The sequence below is a fragment of the Peromyscus leucopus genome, chromosome 16_21 (assembly GCF_004664715.2).
Source record: "Peromyscus leucopus breed LL Stock chromosome 16_21, UCI_PerLeu_2.1, whole genome shotgun sequence".
Classification (NCBI taxonomy): Eukaryota; Metazoa; Chordata; class Mammalia; order Rodentia; family Cricetidae; genus Peromyscus; species Peromyscus leucopus.
Window position 1 is genome coordinate 73,658,219 of NC_051084.1, and position 17,358 is coordinate 73,675,576.

The 17,358-nt window shown below is 51.3% G+C and overlaps 1 protein-coding gene across 6 annotated transcripts in view; it reads left to right on the top strand.

The window, feature by feature from the left end:
• Nucleotides 1-17,358, top strand: part of Daam2 (dishevelled associated activator of morphogenesis 2) — a 113,470-nt gene that overhangs the window by 38,893 nt on the left and 57,219 nt on the right. Inside the window, exon 1 of one of the 6 annotated variants that reach the window (XM_037199999.1) lies at nt 14,747-14,906. The exons of the other annotated variants lie outside the window; for them this stretch is intronic. The gene's annotated coding sequence lies outside the window, so the exon portion shown is untranslated. Of the gene's footprint in view, nt 1-14,746; nt 14,907-17,358 lie in introns of those variants that run through there. 6 annotated transcript variants of the gene reach the window in all.

Below are 17,358 nucleotides of genomic sequence, written 5' to 3' on the forward strand. Positions count from 1 at the left end.
TACATGTATGGAGGTATCCATGTGTGCAGATTCACTTGTATGTGTGAGTGCATACAGAGGCCCAAAGCTGATGTTAGAACCATCTTCTACCAATCTTCCACCTTACTCATCGAGGCAGGGGCTCTCAGTCAAACCCAGAGCTCACCTATGTGGGTAGTCTTGCTAGCCAGCTTGCTCTGAGACCCCTGGCTCTGCCTTCTGAGGCTGGAACGACAGAGAGGTCTTCCCAGCTACCAGAACTTACACGGATTCTGGGGATCTGAACTCTGTCCCTCTCTCTCACACTTGCCTGGCAAATGCTTTAACCACTGAGCTATCTTCCTGGCACCGCCTTTGGCTTCTTAAGTGTGGGTTCTGGGGAACCACACTCAGGTCCTGCACCTTGCAAGGCTGGCACTTTACTTGCTGAGTTATTGATCCAGCCCCCAGTGAGTGAGTTTTGGAGGGGGATACGGGCATGCAAAGGAAGACAGAGTCGCAGCTACAGCATCTGGCATGTGGTGGATTCTCACTAAATAGTGATTGGATGTGTGAATATGAGTAAGTACCACAAATGGCACGGAGGCCTTTTCACTGAGAAGCTGCGAGCAGCTGGCCTTTGGATCACTTACTCAGAGGCCACCTTCATGGGATAGTGTCTGAACAGGCCACTCTAATCAACGTCTCCCCTTCTCATGCTGTGGTCCATGCAGGAGCCCAGAGGCTGGGGGCTGGGGCATCTCTCACATGCCCCAGACTGGCTATGGGTAGCATGTACCATGCTATTCTCGTGTAGCTGCTGATCACTCATCTTGGCACGGCCTGCCTGTTCCTGGCTGTTGTCTACAGTAGTGTGCCATCCTGCAGCTGTGTGCAATGTGGTGGATAAAGTGTGACTGTGTGGGAAGAAGCCAGTAGTACTTTGGAAAATGCACAAGGACCCCAGTTTGTGGCATGAAGGACCCCTGTGCTGGAGGCTGAGAGATGCCTTGTTTGATGTTGGATGAGGTGTTACCACCTATGAAGTTTTTAATACGTAACCAGGAGGAGACTGGGCAATAGAGGATCAGGGGTTGTGGGGTTAGTAGAGACTTGTCCTGGGGGCACTTGTTTATTCCTTGACAGACTAAGGTGCACATTCTGAGGATCTGGTGCATGCGTGTCTAGTCCAGTCTAGTTCTCGAGGATGAGACAGAAAGAATCATATTCCTGCCCTTGGAAGCTCATTTATAGTGAAAGTCCCTGAAGATTGGGGGTTGGCACCATCCCCACATTCCTTCTGAGACAGCCTGTTGTTGAGAGACATGTCACCATTCAGTATCTCTTACTGTATTGTCCTCCGGGTCACTGCTTTCCAGAAGTGTCCCTGCATTGCCCTTGTCCAGTATCGTTTCCTCCTCCCCAGATCGAGTCACACACGTTCACCCAGCCTATCTTGCACTGTGTTCCATGTAGCACTCAGCAATAGCGCTGTCCTTCCTCACTGCATCCAGGAAGAGTGCATGCGGTGACTTCCCACGGCTGTATCCTTCCCGTGTACAATGCCTGGCCCAGAGCTGGGGCATCCTAGAGGCTGTGGAACGCAGGATGCCAGGGGACCAATGCTGGGTGTCATATATTTTGTTTTCATCTGTAGTAATGCCTGTTGGTTGCATCTCTTCCTAGGTCGTCCAGGGAAAGGGATGGATGCTTGGGGAAGTTGATAGACTATAACTTTCTGAGAACTTAGAGACATGAAAGCCCCCGACAGTAGTGGTAGGCTTTGTGACTTGGTCATTAGAGGCTCCTTTGCCTCCCCAGGCCAGTAGGGCCAGGGGGCTTCAGGGCTGATGGAAGCTAGCTTTCAAACCTGACCCTCCACATGCTGAGGCCTGCAGTCTGTCCTCCTTTCAGTGGAGACAAAGGGATGTTGGAGGGGAACAGACCTGCCTCTGTAGCCCTTTGGCTCAGGCAGCCCGGCTGAGCTGGAGGGAGAGCAGGCCGCCTGGGAATAGCTGGGAAGCATGTCCAGACCTTGGGTCTACATCCTCCAAGGCCAGGATGTGGCGTGGGACCCGGGCAGACAGAAGTTCCCACCACTCAGCTTGTTCAGCTCAAGAGCTCCTAAATACTCCAGGCCTAGGCGGCATCTCTCAGCAGGAGAGTAGGGGAGATTCTAGCTGCCTGGGTCAAAACCAGATCGGGACCAGGACAGCTCTGCAGTCACACACCTCTGACAGTTTTCTTCCACCTGGACAGCTGCCAGGGGCCCTTCAGCCCAGCCTTGCCTTGGTGTGGGGTGAGAAGAGTCAGGGATTAACCTTTTCATGCCCTGCCCAAGTCAGCCTAACTCTGGCCGTCTCCAATTAGCCATCATCTGCTCACCACATACTTGAGCAATCACATTCATACATATCATATTTTATAGTTGCCTCATTCATGTAGGGTAGAGACATCAAATGAGTTAGCTGGAGCATGTGCAGTGGCATCACTTGTCTAAGCTTAGACAGTTGCTAAGTTAAGGGCCTGTTATGTATTAGGCAATGAATCTATAAAAGCTGAGAAAAATGCCCCACGAAGGTCATATGTACAGTGACACATGCCTGGGCGTTCACTGACACTCATGAATAAATACGCTGCATCAGGTTGGATCCCTGGGCTTTTGAAGAGAGATGATAAATGCATAAAAGCTATAGTTTTTCATATTGCAATTGAGTGTGGGACGAATGGAGAGATGAGAGGTAGACAGAGCTCGGGGAGGGGATCTCTGAGGAGCCTCTTACAGGTGACCTTGCAAATGGGGTGTGCTATTATCTGCACTGTGATGGGTAATCATGGTGGTCAGTGTGACTGCATTGAGAGGCATCTGCGAGACTGGTGGGACAAGCCTCGGGGTGTGTCTATGAGGGTCTCTCTGGAGTGAGTTAACAAGGGGGGCTAGAATCACCCTGAATGGGGGCAGTGCTATCTCAGAGGTTGGGACCCCAGATGGGATAAAAGGTGGGAAAGGGAAAAGCCAAGGGCTCAGGCACCCTCCCTGTTCCTTCGCCGGCATGCTGCAAGTTCTTCTGATCTGCCATGCTTTCCCCATATGATGCGTGGAACCCTCTGAGACTGTGAGCAGAACAAATCCTTCCTGCAGCTGTCTCTCTTGGCTATTTGTCATGTGATAAAAATCTCTCTCATATATTCACACATCATGCACTTACTCACTCACACATGCATGCATGCACACACTTGGTGCTGACCAGGTGCCAAGAATATGGAACTCAGTCATCCACATGATTACTGTTGAGGCAGATTATGTTGTTCTAGTTTCCCATGGGGAAACTAAGGGTATTCCTCACTTTTCTCATTACTGCAACAAAACGGTCAACATAAGCAGCTTAAGGAAGGATAGGTCCACCTTGGCTCCAAGTTTCCAGGGGACATCAGTCCATCGCAGCCGGGAAGGCATGATGGAGTAGATATCGACAGTTGGAATGTCAGAGCTGTTTGTTCACATGGTGGTAAACAGGGTACAGAGAAAGGCTGTCACCAGAGGCAAGCGGTATCATCTTCAAAAACCTGTCCCTAATTACCAGTCTCCACTAGCATGGCCCAGCTGGCAAAGGCCCTACAATTTCCCAAATATCACCACAGGCTTGGGATCAAGTGTTCAAAAAGTGTGCCTGTCGGGGTCACTCCCAGACTTGGATCATAACACTGAGGCACGGGGAGACGAACTGACTTGCCAGACATGGTGTCACAAATAAGGAGCGGCATTGGGACCAGAATGCAGGTCGTCTTCTCCCTGTGTTCTAGCTTTTTACTGTGTGCTTCTTCCTAAGCCACTGGGAGGGCAAGTGGGTAGAAGACTTCCAAGACACCACCTAGACAGGCGACATTAAAGCTTTGGATGGCTGTGGGTAGTAGAACTGATACTGATGTCCACTGCTGCATGGCTGTGGGGTAGCAGAACTGATACTGATGTCCACTGATGCATGGCTGTGGGGTAGCAGAATTGATAGTGCTGTCCACTGATGCATGGCTGTGGGGTGGCAGAACTGATACTGATGTCCACTGATGCATGGCTGTGGGGTAGCAGAACTGATACTGCTGTCCACTGATGCATGGCTGTGGGGTATCAGAACTGACACTGATGTCCACTGATGCATGGCTATGGGGTAGCAGAACTGATACTGATGTCCACTGCTGCATGCCTGGACACTCACTGACGTTCCCTGGGCTTTGGAAGGTGGAGCTGATAGCTGCAGCTGAAGAAGCTGAAGGCTTCCTAGTATGTCCAGGACCTCCGCACACCTATGGAGGACTCTGTTCCCAACTTCTGCTCTGGGAGGTGAGGGCTAAAGATGGCAGCCCCAGCAAGTTAGCAAGTTACTTTCTTACCTGTTACTGACTTGCTGTGAGCAGAACAACTTTCCTCTGGGGCAGGATATCTCCCAGTGGTGTTTGTGTGCATGCCCTTTCCTCGGCCTCTTCCAGGAGACTCTCCAAGGCATTGGGGTACTCCTAATGACCCACCCTGAATTTTGGCCGCTTACTGTCTTTCCCTCCTAATGTTTGAAAAACGCTCTCTTGTCTCTGGTCACCTCTTACTCTGAGCCCCATCCCCCAAGCCGTTTCATTTTTTGTTTTTCTCCCCAACTACCCCTCAAATGAACTCCCAGTTTAAATGCAAAAGAAGAGAAAATAAAAGGGTGAGGAATAATTTCATGGTTTCTGTGGGGCAAATATATTGGGGAATATTTTCCTTGTAAAAACTGTCGTGTCTGCATGTGTTCTGACTTCTGGCTTCCCACTCATGCCTCTTGCATCCCTTATTAGCTATGTCCGGTCACACTTGCAGTTTACTAAAGAAGTACTTACCTTCCCGGGGCTTATAGCAAGTTTCATGGCAGAGCCAATATGAATCTCAACCCCATCACATTGCTGGGGCCCAGGCTTCTACTCGGAGGGGAGTCATGGGCACAGGTTCTTCAGCTAGCTCCCAGTGATCTGCAATGCAGCCCCAGAAGAGTGTATTCCAAAGCCCCAGGGGGAGGGCTGCTGGCGCCCATTGGCTGCTGGCCATTGGCTCAGCCAGGAATAAATATAAGGACCCAGCATGTGTGTTGATAGTGGGCTCCAACTTCCTCTTCCATCCCAGGGATGAGAACACAGCATCTTTCTTTGTCTTTTCAGTTGGATAGTGATTTCCCCACCTAATTGGGTGACTGCCAGACAGGAGACAAAGTAATTGACAGCTGATTCCATCCATACCCTGCTTCATAGCTGAAGAAGCCTTTGACTGGTGTCTGTCATCCTGTCAGCTGAGCCCGGTACAGCCCTGACAATCAGTCCCCCAAGCTGGCAAGCATCCTGGCCTCTTCTGTCTGTGACTGTTGCCCAGTGATTGAGGGCCCTGGCACAACAGTGGGAAACTCAGCCCTGGCCACTGGTTGCCCTGGAGTTGAAAGACCAAGGGAGGGAGATTTCTGGGCACCAGTTAAAATGGGAAATGTGGATCTTACCCACCCTTGAGGCCCACAGAATATCACAGAAGAGTGGGCAGAGGATGGAGAGGGTGGTGTGAAGACCTGTCCTCTAGATAAGGCACATGAGCTGCACACACGAGCTCCCTGCCGCTGCGGTTACCAACACAAGACCTGTGTGAGAAGAAGCTAGTTCAGCATTTCAGCGGGGAGGGCAGGTTCCCAAGCCCACCCCTAACTTCCCAGCTACCAGCAGTGGCCAGCTGCCGAGGGAAGGAAAATATCACTTTTGGGGGATCAGCGGGTTGGCTACCATACGTTGTCTGTGCTCTAGAGATAGCATCACAGCCGTGCACACACAAGCCGCACCAAATGGACTCTGGGGTTTTGTTTTTTAGAGAGGGAGAGAGACTCTGAAGGCCAGAGGGAGGTGTGTTAGGGGTTGGGGTGGGGCAGGACCACAGGGAGCTGGAGGGAGGGAGGGAGGTTGGATAAGATTGAAGGCATCTTGCATAGTGTATGAAAACTTCAAAGAATAAACTTTTAAAAATAATAATATAATCCCAGAACTTGGGAGGCAGAGGCAGACATAGCTCCGTAAGTTTCTGGCCAGCCAAAACTACACAATGAGACCTTGTCTCAAAAAGAGAAAAAAGAAAAAGAAAAGAAAAGAAGAGGGGAGGGGAGGGGAGGGGAGGAGAGGAGAGGAGAGGAGAGGAGAGGAGAGGAGAGGAGAGGAGAGGAGAGGAGAGGAGAGGAGAGGAGAGGAGGTCTTACAGTGATGTGTCAACAGTTTAGAGCCCTTGTTGCTCTTTAGAGGAGTAAGGTTCGATTCCCAGCACCTATTCCTCACAGCCGTTTATAACTCCAGTTTCAGGGCATCTGATGCCCTCCTCTGGCTTCTGTAGGCACCAGGCATGCAAGTGGTGCACACACATACATGCAAGCAAAACAAACATACATACAACAATTTTAAAATAAATAAGCAAAAATTGAAAAAGAAATTAAAGAATAGTCAAGGGGAGATAAATTCTTGCTTTATATTTTTAAGCTTTTATTACACCATTAGCATCATGTTATTAATGTTAATTCTAAATAAAATGAAGGAGGAAACTCCAGCCCCAAACAAGCACACCGTATTCATCTGGTGTGAGTTCATTTTTTAAACCAATGCCTCAGTAGAAGGGACAGTCTGAGATGGAGCTGAAGGAAGGGAAGGAGCCAAGTCAGTGAGAGGTGACTAAGATGACCACAAGTGACAGGAGGCAAGCCAGTGTCCCAGGCTCCTTTTCAGACATCCTGCTCCTCCTCTTGAAGACACAGACTTGGCATTGCCTCTTTGAGAAAGCCTTCCCTGGTGTCCTTGGCAGGAACAGCCGCCATCTGGGATGTTCTGACTAGGTGGCCAGTGTCTGGATGCTCCTCTCTGCTCCCGTCACAGGACCGTCTTACTCCCCATCCTGGTCGTCCCTCCTCCTGTGCATGTCCTTCCACTGGTCCTCAGGAAAGCATCGTTTTTGTCTTCTGTCTCTAGCGCCTGGCACATCAAAGCAGGCTGCTAAATGTTGCCTGAAGCTATATGCCAGACACAGGAGTCAGGCAATGACAGAAGATGGCGGGCCTTGGTACTTAACCAGTCTCTAAAATCTGCAGCAGGGAGGCAGTGTGGGGACACAAAGCTCATTGCATGTGTCTGGGAGTGTGATTTCCTTCACGTGTTTTGTGCGGGCAAGAGCTAGGACAGGAAGACTTAGATGCATCTCACCCATGCCTGGCAAGTTTTGGTGGCTCCAAGGGTGGTTTGGTCAGTGCCTGCCTGAGTTCAGTCCCCAGAACCCATGTGAAAACAAAAACAAATGCTTGGCGTGGGCCCTTGTGTTTATAATCCCAACCCTAGGGAAGTGGAGATAGGTAGATCCCTGGGGTTTCAGGCCAGCCAGCCTAGACTGCTGGGCAAGCTCCAGGCCAGTGAGACGCTGCCTAAAAAGAAAATAGAGGCACCTGGGAAATGACAGCCAAAATTGACCTCAGGCCTACATACAGGCGAAAGCACACACGCAAGCATATCTAGACAGACGTGAACACATCACATACACATGTATGGACATGTGTGTGCATACACACAGAAGAGTTACAGAACATGAAAAGGAGCCCCTTTCTACTAGGAGTGTGTGAGTGCTCATAGCCTGGGGTTTGCTCCCAGAGGGCAAGGGCTCTACGTCATTATATCAGACTCTTTACTGTGCATCCCTGGTCCAGACAGCTGTGTACAGATGAAGGCTTAAACAGGAAGAGGTAGGGATAAACATCAAGCCAAATGACGAAAGAGGGAAGGGTAGAGGATGTCAAAGATGGCAGAGAAGCTACTGTGGTCAGGTGATGGGAAGGAGGCTTCTGGTACCTCTCCGGATGTGGGAAGTTCTGACCAGGCCATAGTAACATTGAGTCAGGATGGCTCTCTGTTGAGAGAAGAGGAACCTTGGGAGCGGTGGCAGGAAGTCCTACAAGACAGGTCTAGAGAGAGGGTTTCCTTCCTTTTATTCCACCTCTTTGCCTCTAGCACTTAGAACTGGCGACATTTCTCAGATTCCTCGAGTCCCCAGGGCAGGGCTGAGGGTGGGGGGACAGTTTAAACAAGTGAGTCTGGACATAGGCATGCGGAATATGGCCCGGGGAGAAGGGGAGGAGGGGAGGTAAATTGCAGGGTTGGAGAGCAGGAAGCCCTATTTTGAGTGCCTGACTCTCCACTATTCTGCCAGACAGATGGCACAGACCCCTGCCATCCGTCCCCAGGAGTTCTGTCTCTCCTCTGTCCCCTGGTTTCAGCTCCCATTCTGGCTCAGATCATCCCACATCCCTAGAACTTGGTCCTTTCTTACTGGGCTGTTGTCTTTTGCCTGAATTCAAAACATTCTTTAGTCTTCTTTCTTAAAACAAAAAAAAACAAAAAAAAAAAAACAAAAAACCAGTGTCTGTGTGTCCATATTTGTTCACATTGTGTGCGGGTGCGCGTGTGTGAGTCCATGCACAGGAGTCCAGAGGACAACCCTGGCTTCTGTCCCTCAGGCATTATACACTACCATGTTTGAGACAGGGTCTCTCACACACTGGGAATTCACCAAGTAGCTAGGGTGGCTGGTCTGCCACTCCCAGGGATCCCCCTGTCTCCACCTTCCCAGCACTGGGATCCCAAGTGTGTTGTTTGTTGTTGGTGGTGTTTTTTTTTTTAAGTGGCTTCTGGGGATCAAACTCAGGTCCTGTAAGACAAACACTACCAACTTAGCTCTCCTCCAGCCTCTCAAAGAAGCCGTCTCCAAACCACAATGATACTGAGACCTACAGTGTATCCATGGTCCTACTGTGGGCCAGGCACCAGCCTCCGTGCCCCAGCTACCTTCAGTCAAGTCACAAGAACAGATGAGGTCATGGTCATGCTGATCTCTAGCTGACACCTGATGACGCACAGCCCCAGACAGAACGAGTGAACAAGGAAATGGGAACCATCTTAAGTGAGCTGGTGGGGGCAAAGCCCCACTCTCTACGAGCTCAGAAATACGAAACTCTAAGGCCCACTGCACTTGAGTCCTCAGGGAGCCTCTGCTGTGCAGCAGATCTGGCTCTAGGCTGCTTGAAAACCTTCTCCCACCTGCCTTGGAGCTGAAAGAGGCTTAATTGTTGACTTGTCTCTTTCTCCTGTTTATGAGCTCCAGGTAAAGGGCAAGATGTGCAATTGTTTCCCTGATGGAACAGATGAGCACCCCCAACCCTCAGGAGGAGAGGAATCTCCCCGGCTTCTTGCTTCCAAAAGAGGCTCTTCCTTGCTGTTCAGTACTGGTGGTGCCTTGGACACACCTGTGGAACTTTGCAAAGTCAGACCTTCAGTGTTCTAAGGGCCAATGGGGAAATGGGTCCAAGAAGCCATGTGGGCATCTCTGGGGATGGGCCCAGGCTCTCGTGGAGTTGGTAAAGAAAGCCTAGCTACTCATTTTCTCTCTCGTCCCATCCCATCCTCAGGGAAGAGGCGAGGCATCTGACCCATGACTCTGGGAGGAGCTGTGAGCTGGCTCTGTCAGTTCCCCTTTCCCTTCTCTTGGATCTGCCACCAGCAGGGTGGGTGCATCTGGCCAGGTCTCGGTGATGAGGTCAAGAGCCTACTCCTGTAAGAGGTCTACCACTGGTGACTGGGATATGACTTGGCATTGCTCATTTGGAAATACAGAAATCTAAAGCCTTGGATTCACAATTGCTTTCTCCAAGTTGTGGCAGCTGTTCCAAACTCCATGTGTCTGCTTCTTGGACCCATTTCCCCATTGGCCCAGAACTGGAGCAAGGGGAAGAAATTTTCTTGTATGGGCAGCATGTACTTTATGGAGTAGCTGGCTTATTCAAGCTGGCTACTTACTCAGTGGTCAGTAAACACAGCTGCCTGGGGTTTATAACCAAGCCCTTTCTGATCTGCATTACACTCTCCCCGGGGACCCAGCTTCAAACCTCTCCCACCAGCTCAAGCTTGACAGTTAACTCTTTCATTACCACTTGAGCTCATCACTAAACTTGAGGCCCTTCTGGTAGGGATTCACGAGAGGTGTATAAGTGTAAGGGATTCCGGGGGGAGTACACATGGTTGTAGATACAGAACAATGGACAGTGGAGCCTGGTTGGTCCTCTTTCTGTATTCAGCTTCGTCATGTGTCACCGAGAGGTCACAGTGACAGGGACCTTGCCGATTTTGATTTGAATTGTGAAACCTGAAGCATCTGAGATGGCACATGACTTACAGGAGGAATATGGATAAATTAAAGATGTTTGTTGTTGTTTGAGATTGCTAGCTTTGCTTTTGTGAACAAGTTCCTGGCTGGCACTACTGCTGGTCTGGGAACCTGCGCTGAGATAATCAGATCTGAGCAACAACAAAAGGCAGATGAGCTGGGATTTCAAAGGATGTGGCTGATGGACTAGGATCTTTCTGGTGCGGGACAAGGTATCTCTGGACTAGACTGGCTGGACAGAGTTTCTGTGTCCCAGCTTGGTAAGGTGGTCAGTTATCTCAGCTTGCTTGAGTTGAGACGATTCTTTGTAAGTTTTAAAATTTGGACAACCCTGACCACTCCAGGATGAGCCACTTGCCCTGTTGGCCTCTCCCCAGGCCTCAGGCCCCAGGCCCCAGGCCTCTACCCAGGCCCCAAGCCCCAGGCCCCAGGCCCCAGGCCCCAGGCCCCAGGCCCCAGGCCCCAGGCCCCAGGCCCCAGGCCTCTACCCAGGCCCCAGGCCCCAGGCCCCAGGCCTCTACCCAGGCCCAGCCCCAGGCCCAGGCCTCTACCCAGGCCCCAGGCCCAGGCCCCAGGCCCCAGGCCCAGGCCTCTACCCAGGCCCCAGGCCCCAGGCCCCAGGCCTCTACCCAGGCCCCAGGCCCCAGGCCCCAGGCCTCTACCCAGGCCCCAGGCCCCAGGCCCCAGGCCCCAGGCCCCAGGCCTCTACCCAGGCCCCAGGCCCCAGGCCCCAGGCCCCAGGCCTCTACCCAGGCCCCAGGCCCCAGGCCCCAGGCCCCAGGCCCCAGGCCCCAGGCCTCTACCCAGGCCCCAGGCCCCAGGCCCCAGGCCCCAGGCCTCTCCCCAGGCCCCAGGCCCCAGGCCCCAGGCCTCTACCCAGGCCCCAAGCCCCAGGCCCCAGGCCCCAGGCCTCTACCCAGGCCCCAGGCCCCAGGCCCCAGGCCCCAGGCCCCAGGCCCCAGGCCTCTACCCAGGCCCCAAGCCCCAGGCCCCAGGCCCAGGCCTCTCCCCAGGCCCCAGGCCCCAGGCCCCAGGCCCCAGGCCCCAGGCCCACCTGCAGCTTCTGGCTTATTTGGTTTGAAGTGGGATCCAGGTGTTGTTATTGACTGGACTGTGTAGCTGGAGAGAGTTTCACTCACGGTCACAGCCCTGAGAAGAAGAGATGAATTGTGGGAAAGGTTGGTATAAATGCTGCCACAGAGGATGCCAAAGGCAGGCCAAAACTAGACTCTGGTGTCCAGATCACTCAGGGGAACTTGTAGCAATGCAGATGCCCGGCCGCAGATCTGCCCATCTGGAACTCTGGGGGCATATAGGTGACTGGGCCACTAGGTGACTTGGGATGTCCTGCCATTTGAGATCCCACAGAAAAACGTAAGAGACGAGAGTTTGGGAACCTAGGCTCTCATCCAAGCAGGTAGTCTGCTGTGTGGTTTTGGCTGGAAGCCAAGAAGAGGTGTGAGAGGGGAAGGTCAGAGTATAAGGTGAGCAGAGATGCAGCCAGACGTGCAAGGCTTCACACAGCAGTCCTTAGGTGCTGTGACAATAGAGCCATGTCCCCATGCCTGAATGGAAGGGGAGGGTCCAAACAGAACTGACAAAGAACACTTGTAGGGAGAACTGCCTGGGTGTCAACACTAGGTAATCTGTATACAGAGAACATTGTGTGTGTGTGTGTGTGTGTGTGTGTGTGTGTGTGTGTGTGTGTGTGTGGAGGGGGTGTATAGGAGCTTCAGTCTGCTGGTTAAAATCTGCTGGTAATCCCAGTATAGGGGGTGATGTTCCTTGAAACCTGACCCAGTAATTTGATTTCTCTGCGCCCTCTCCATCAAACTTAAAACTGGGGTGCTAGGGCTCCCTGTGGAGATGAACTCTAAGAGTCAGTTGGTGCTTGCCCTGCCTGCATGAGACCCTTGTCAATCCAAAGCAGGCCATCAAACTGCCAATAGCTGCAGAACCTGGGATGCAGAGGCAGAAGAGTCAGAAGTTCAAGGTCATCCTTGGCTACATAGCAAGTCTGAGCACAGCCTGGGCTGTGAGTCCCCTGTCTGAGAAAAATCCAAGTTTCTTTATATGAGCAAGAAATAGCCATAGGCCATGCCAGTGCAGAGTGGCGCGGACAGCAGGGGACAGTGACAGCGTTTCCGTGGTTTTGAACCTTGGGCCTGCCAGGCCATTCCCAGAGAGAAGCAGGGTGGTCTCAAGAGAGAGCAGAGGCAGAGGCAGCTTGGGAAGAGGTCCACGGGAGTTTCTGGGCCGTGTGAGTGAAATCCACACAGGCACAGGTCAGGGAAAGGAGGGGTCTTGAGGGATCATTGGATTTGTCTGACATACGAAGCTGGAAGGGGTCTTTCATGGAGGGGGACAAAAGCAGCCATCCTGACTCCAAACCTTGGCTGTGCCCCAGTATGCTTCCTAAATGCCAGGCCCTGCACTGGGCACTACAGAGTTCCTGCTAAACTGTGGAAATGTTCCTGAATGAGGAATGTCCTGGCTCAGTGAGGGCATAATTCAGAAAGCAGTAGATCTGCATGGAGTTGAATGATGCCAGGGTCGGGGAGGGGAGCAGAGAAAGGACTGGTGGGAAGCAAGACTAACCAGGGGAGAGTCAACAGGATGGGGAGGGCAGTGGGGAGGGACCTCCCTGTGGAGATGGACCGCAGCGGAAGGTTGACCTCTGGGAAGACCCGCTATATGGAGGGGAGTCTTTCTGGGGGGGGGTCCACCTTGGAATGGGCTCTGGGAGGGCAGGATTTGGGCAGGGGTGAGTGCAGGGGAGGCTCGAGTCCGGGGAACAGAAGCAGCTGCAGAACGTAGGGAGCCCTGCAGGTACAGGGGACAGACCTGAGAGAAGCGTCTTAGATGGGAGAACAGGAGTGATGGCGTGCGAGCAGGTGGTGCGTCTCTGTGAGGTTTCCAGGATGGGTGGGAGCTATCACCCGGCATGGAGAAATGGCGACCGTTCCCATGGAGAGACTGAGCGCAGAGTGTGCAGGAATGTCAGGGATGAAATGAGGTGTTCCCGCAGGGCTTGGAGACCTTGGGTAGGGACTGGGTTCTAGAGGAAACCTCAGCCTCTGTGGCCTGTTCCTTGAAACACGTGGAGAAAACTATTTCTTACAATATTTGCGTGCAAGATGCTACGGGTTGAGGGGTAGCAGAGGGTCATGAAGAAGAGCAGGAGGACACCCTGTCACCCATGCATTCTGGAGGCCAAGGCAGGGGGATTTAGGACCAGTCTAAGGAGCTACATAGTGTGTTCCAGAACAGTCTTGGCTACAAAGTGAGATCTTGTCTTAGAAACTAAAAGTAAAAGGACTGGATAGATTGCTCAGTGGTTAAGAGCACTGATTGCTCTTGCAGAGGACCCAGGAGTTCAATTCTCAGCAACCACATGGTGGCTCACAGCCCTAGGTTACTCCAGCTGTAGGGGATCTGATGCCCTCTTGTGGCCTCTATGGGCACTGCATGCATATGGTACACATACATGCATGCAGGCAAAACATTCATTCACATAAAATAAGCATAAATAAAGATTTTAAATAAATAAATTAAATAAAAAAACAGAAATGAAAGTTTCAGAAATCAAAACTCCCTGTGTTTACCTGGGAATTCCAGGCATGACTTAACTGTGCAAATGTATAAAAACATTCCTTTCTGAGTGTCACTTGACACCTCTTGAGGGCGTTTGGCTAAGGTCTACATGCCTATTAGTGGATGCTGGAGAGGAACGACCTGGGTTCCCTGGGTCTGCACTAATAATGTCTGAGGAGTGAATTCCTTCTTCTTTGCACACCTGGCTGCTTGAGTTCATTCATGTCGAGGGTGCTTTCCCAGGAAATGGCAGGGTGCTGGGGGCTATTCTCTTGGGACTAGGACCTAGATGGAGCAGAACTCATTGATATAAAAATATAAACGAATAAAAAATAAATCAAATACTATGATTCTCTATGAACTAGCACCTCATAAGGTTTTGAAGAGAGTGCAGGTGGGTTGGAGTGACCAGAAAGGCCACCATTTGGCAAAAGTAGGGACAGATGGTGAGGGGATAGATGGGGAGGGGATGGATGGAGAGGGGATGGATGGGGAGAAAAAGAAGTGGAGGTGGATATTGGGGATGAGAGAGGGGTAACACAGAGACCCACAGGGGAAGGAGCAGAGCAGCCCTTGACTCTAATCCAAAGCTGAGCTGGTGTCGAGCTTTTATTACTTATCTAATTGTAGAATGATGAAGGACACATAATCTTTGTGCAGGCTTAATGTATTGCTACTTTAATACACATCTTATCATGGACAGAGTCAGGAGTCTACTGAACACAGCAGTTCATTAGCTCTTATCAAGTTTCTGCCTGGGGTGGGGGAGATTCAGAGCAGCTTTCCATACCTTCTAGTCCCTGGAGGAATAAGTGGGTCACTGTGATAGGAAGCATGGTCGCTTGCAATGGGGGAGTGGGGCCAGAGAGGGAGGAGAGATCAGGGCGATGGGGACCAGTTCCTGAGCCACAGATCAAGGCCGTTGGGGCAGGAAGCCACCCAGATTAAAGTAATGTATCTGCCTCCAGTCCTGCCCATCCCGGGACTGTGGGTAACATTTTTGGAAACATACAGGGAGTGGCTGGCCTGGGCTGCACTTCCTGGGAAATCGTGTCCGAGCTGGCCACTGTAGGGACGGGAAGGATCAGCTTCGTGGTTTGCAGGACCCAGGGTAAGACGAAAATGTGGGGTTTCTTATTTAAAACATATTAAAAGTTTCAGGACAGTGGCAGGAGGGTGTGGATCTAGAGTGTACCCAGCTGGCATGCCCTGAGGACCAGATCACTCGGACCTCTCTGGGACCGTGTGTGGTGAGATGATGCGGCCGGCCGGATGGCTGCCTCCCGGATGACTGCCTCCAGCTGAGGCTCTGAGCCAGGCTTCTCTCTGGAAAAGCCAGGTTCTATTCTGAGAGCTGGGATGGGGAGATGGGTGAAGAGACTGACCTGACATGCATACCTGAGGTAGTGCCATGGCTGTGTGGACGTTTCTGTTTACACTAATGCTGCCGTTTATACCCTCCGATCTCTGCGCAGTGGAAAAGTTGTTTCTGAGTTTTGGAATTAGTCAAATGGAGGTTTACATGCTTTGTGAACTCTAACTGGGCGAGTGGCTGGTCTTCTTTGGGCCTTCGTTTCTTTGTATATAAAAAGAAATGTTGCCTGTCCTGGTAGCACGGGCCTGTAATCCCAGCCTCTATGGAGGCTGAGGTAAGCGGATCATACATTTGAGCTGTGCTGAGCTACATAGTGGCTTCAAGGATAGTCTGGCCAACTTATCAAGACCCTGTTTCAACACTTACTTGCTTTTTTCAGTGCCAAAGAGGGAGCTCACAGGTGGAAGGGTGCTCAGCATTGCAAGGCCCTGGGTTTAGTCCACAAATAAAAAAGGACATCAAATCATCATAAAATCATGTCTGCAGGATGTTGGGATGCTTAAATGCAACCATAACTAGAAAAGTGAATTTCCAGGATTGGTGGTGCAGGCCTCTAATGCCAACCGCTTGGGAGACTGAGGCAGGAGGCTATCAAGTTCAAGGTCCTCTAATGCCAACTGCTTGGGAGACTGAGGCAGGAGGCTATCAAGTTCAAGGCCTGACTAAGCTGCAGAGTGAGCTCACAGCCAGCCCAGGCACTGGAGACCTGTCCCAAAGAAAACAGTGAAAATAGGACAGAAGAGGGCTGGGGTGGTGTGGCTCAGTGGTGGGATGCTGGCTCAGTGTGGTCGAGGCTCTGGGTTCAAATCTCCAACATGACCAAACAAAAGAGGAAGAGGGGAGGGGTCCAGGGCCTGGAGAGGAGGGGGAGAGGGAGAAAGGGACAAGGTGAATGGGCCCAGCTCTTTTTCTTTTCTTTCTTTCTTTCTTTTTTTTTTTTTTTTGTTTTTTTTTGTTGTTGTTGTTTTTTGTTTTTTGTTTTTTTGAGACAGGGTTTCTCTGTGTAGCTTTGCGCCTTTCCTGGAACTCACTTGGTAGCCCAGGCTGGCCTCGAACTCACAGAGATCCGCCTGCCTCTGCCTCCCGAGTGCTGGGATTAAAGGCGTGTGCCACCACCGCCCGGCAAGCCCAGCTCTTAGTACACGCTAGTGTCCTTCCTAGAGATGTAGTGGGTTTTTTGTTTTGCTTTGTTTGAGGTGTAGAACTTTGGAATTGTTTGAGATGCATGACTGTTATCAGCTTGTTTCTTCCATCTCAGGTTCTCAAAAGCAGCTAGAACTTATCAGCTGATTTCCCATAGCAGGGTCAGGGTATGCCCCAGTGTGATAAATACCCAGGAGAGTCTAGGTACATGTGTTGGACACACACACACACACACACACACACACACACACACACACGCATGCACACATGCACACATGCACACACGCACACTCACACATACACACTCACACATACCCCACACCACACACACCCCACGCCATACACACACCACATGCACACACTTCACAACCACGTGGAAGGTACAGAATCAGATACTGTGTGATAGGAACACGGCCTCCCTTAGGCATCACTGCTGGTTTAATCAGTCAGGCATCCTGACGTCCCTCGGTTGTTGGAAGATGAGAAAGGTGACTATGAACTCAGGCTCAGCCCGTGCCGCGCCAACACCATCCACTGGTCTCTGCTCCCAGGCCATCACGCGGCTCATGGGAAGCCGAGGTAAAGACTCCCTGTTCCCCACAGTCACAGTTCCTGAACACCATGCCTGGGCAACCCTTCCCAGGCTGAGGGAGGGCTGCACTTCAGGGCTGCATGGTTGCCCTTCTCATGTCTTTTTCTTCTTTGACTTGAAACTCAAAGCAGTCATGGTGTGCTTCTGGAAGAGTGATGCATCCAGCCACGCATGCATACACTCACCCAAACATACCGCACACATACCTCTGCATGTACATCATAACTTAGATACTGCACACCATGCATGCATGCACTCACCCCAAACATACCACATATATACCTCTGCATATATACCATAACTCAGATACTGCATACCATGCATGAATACCTACTGCTCACACTAACATGCCATATGTACACTCATGAATACTTAGACATACAAAGCTCAGTGCATAATACAGCTATATACAGACACAAATCACACATACATACTACTTACACAAACATACAA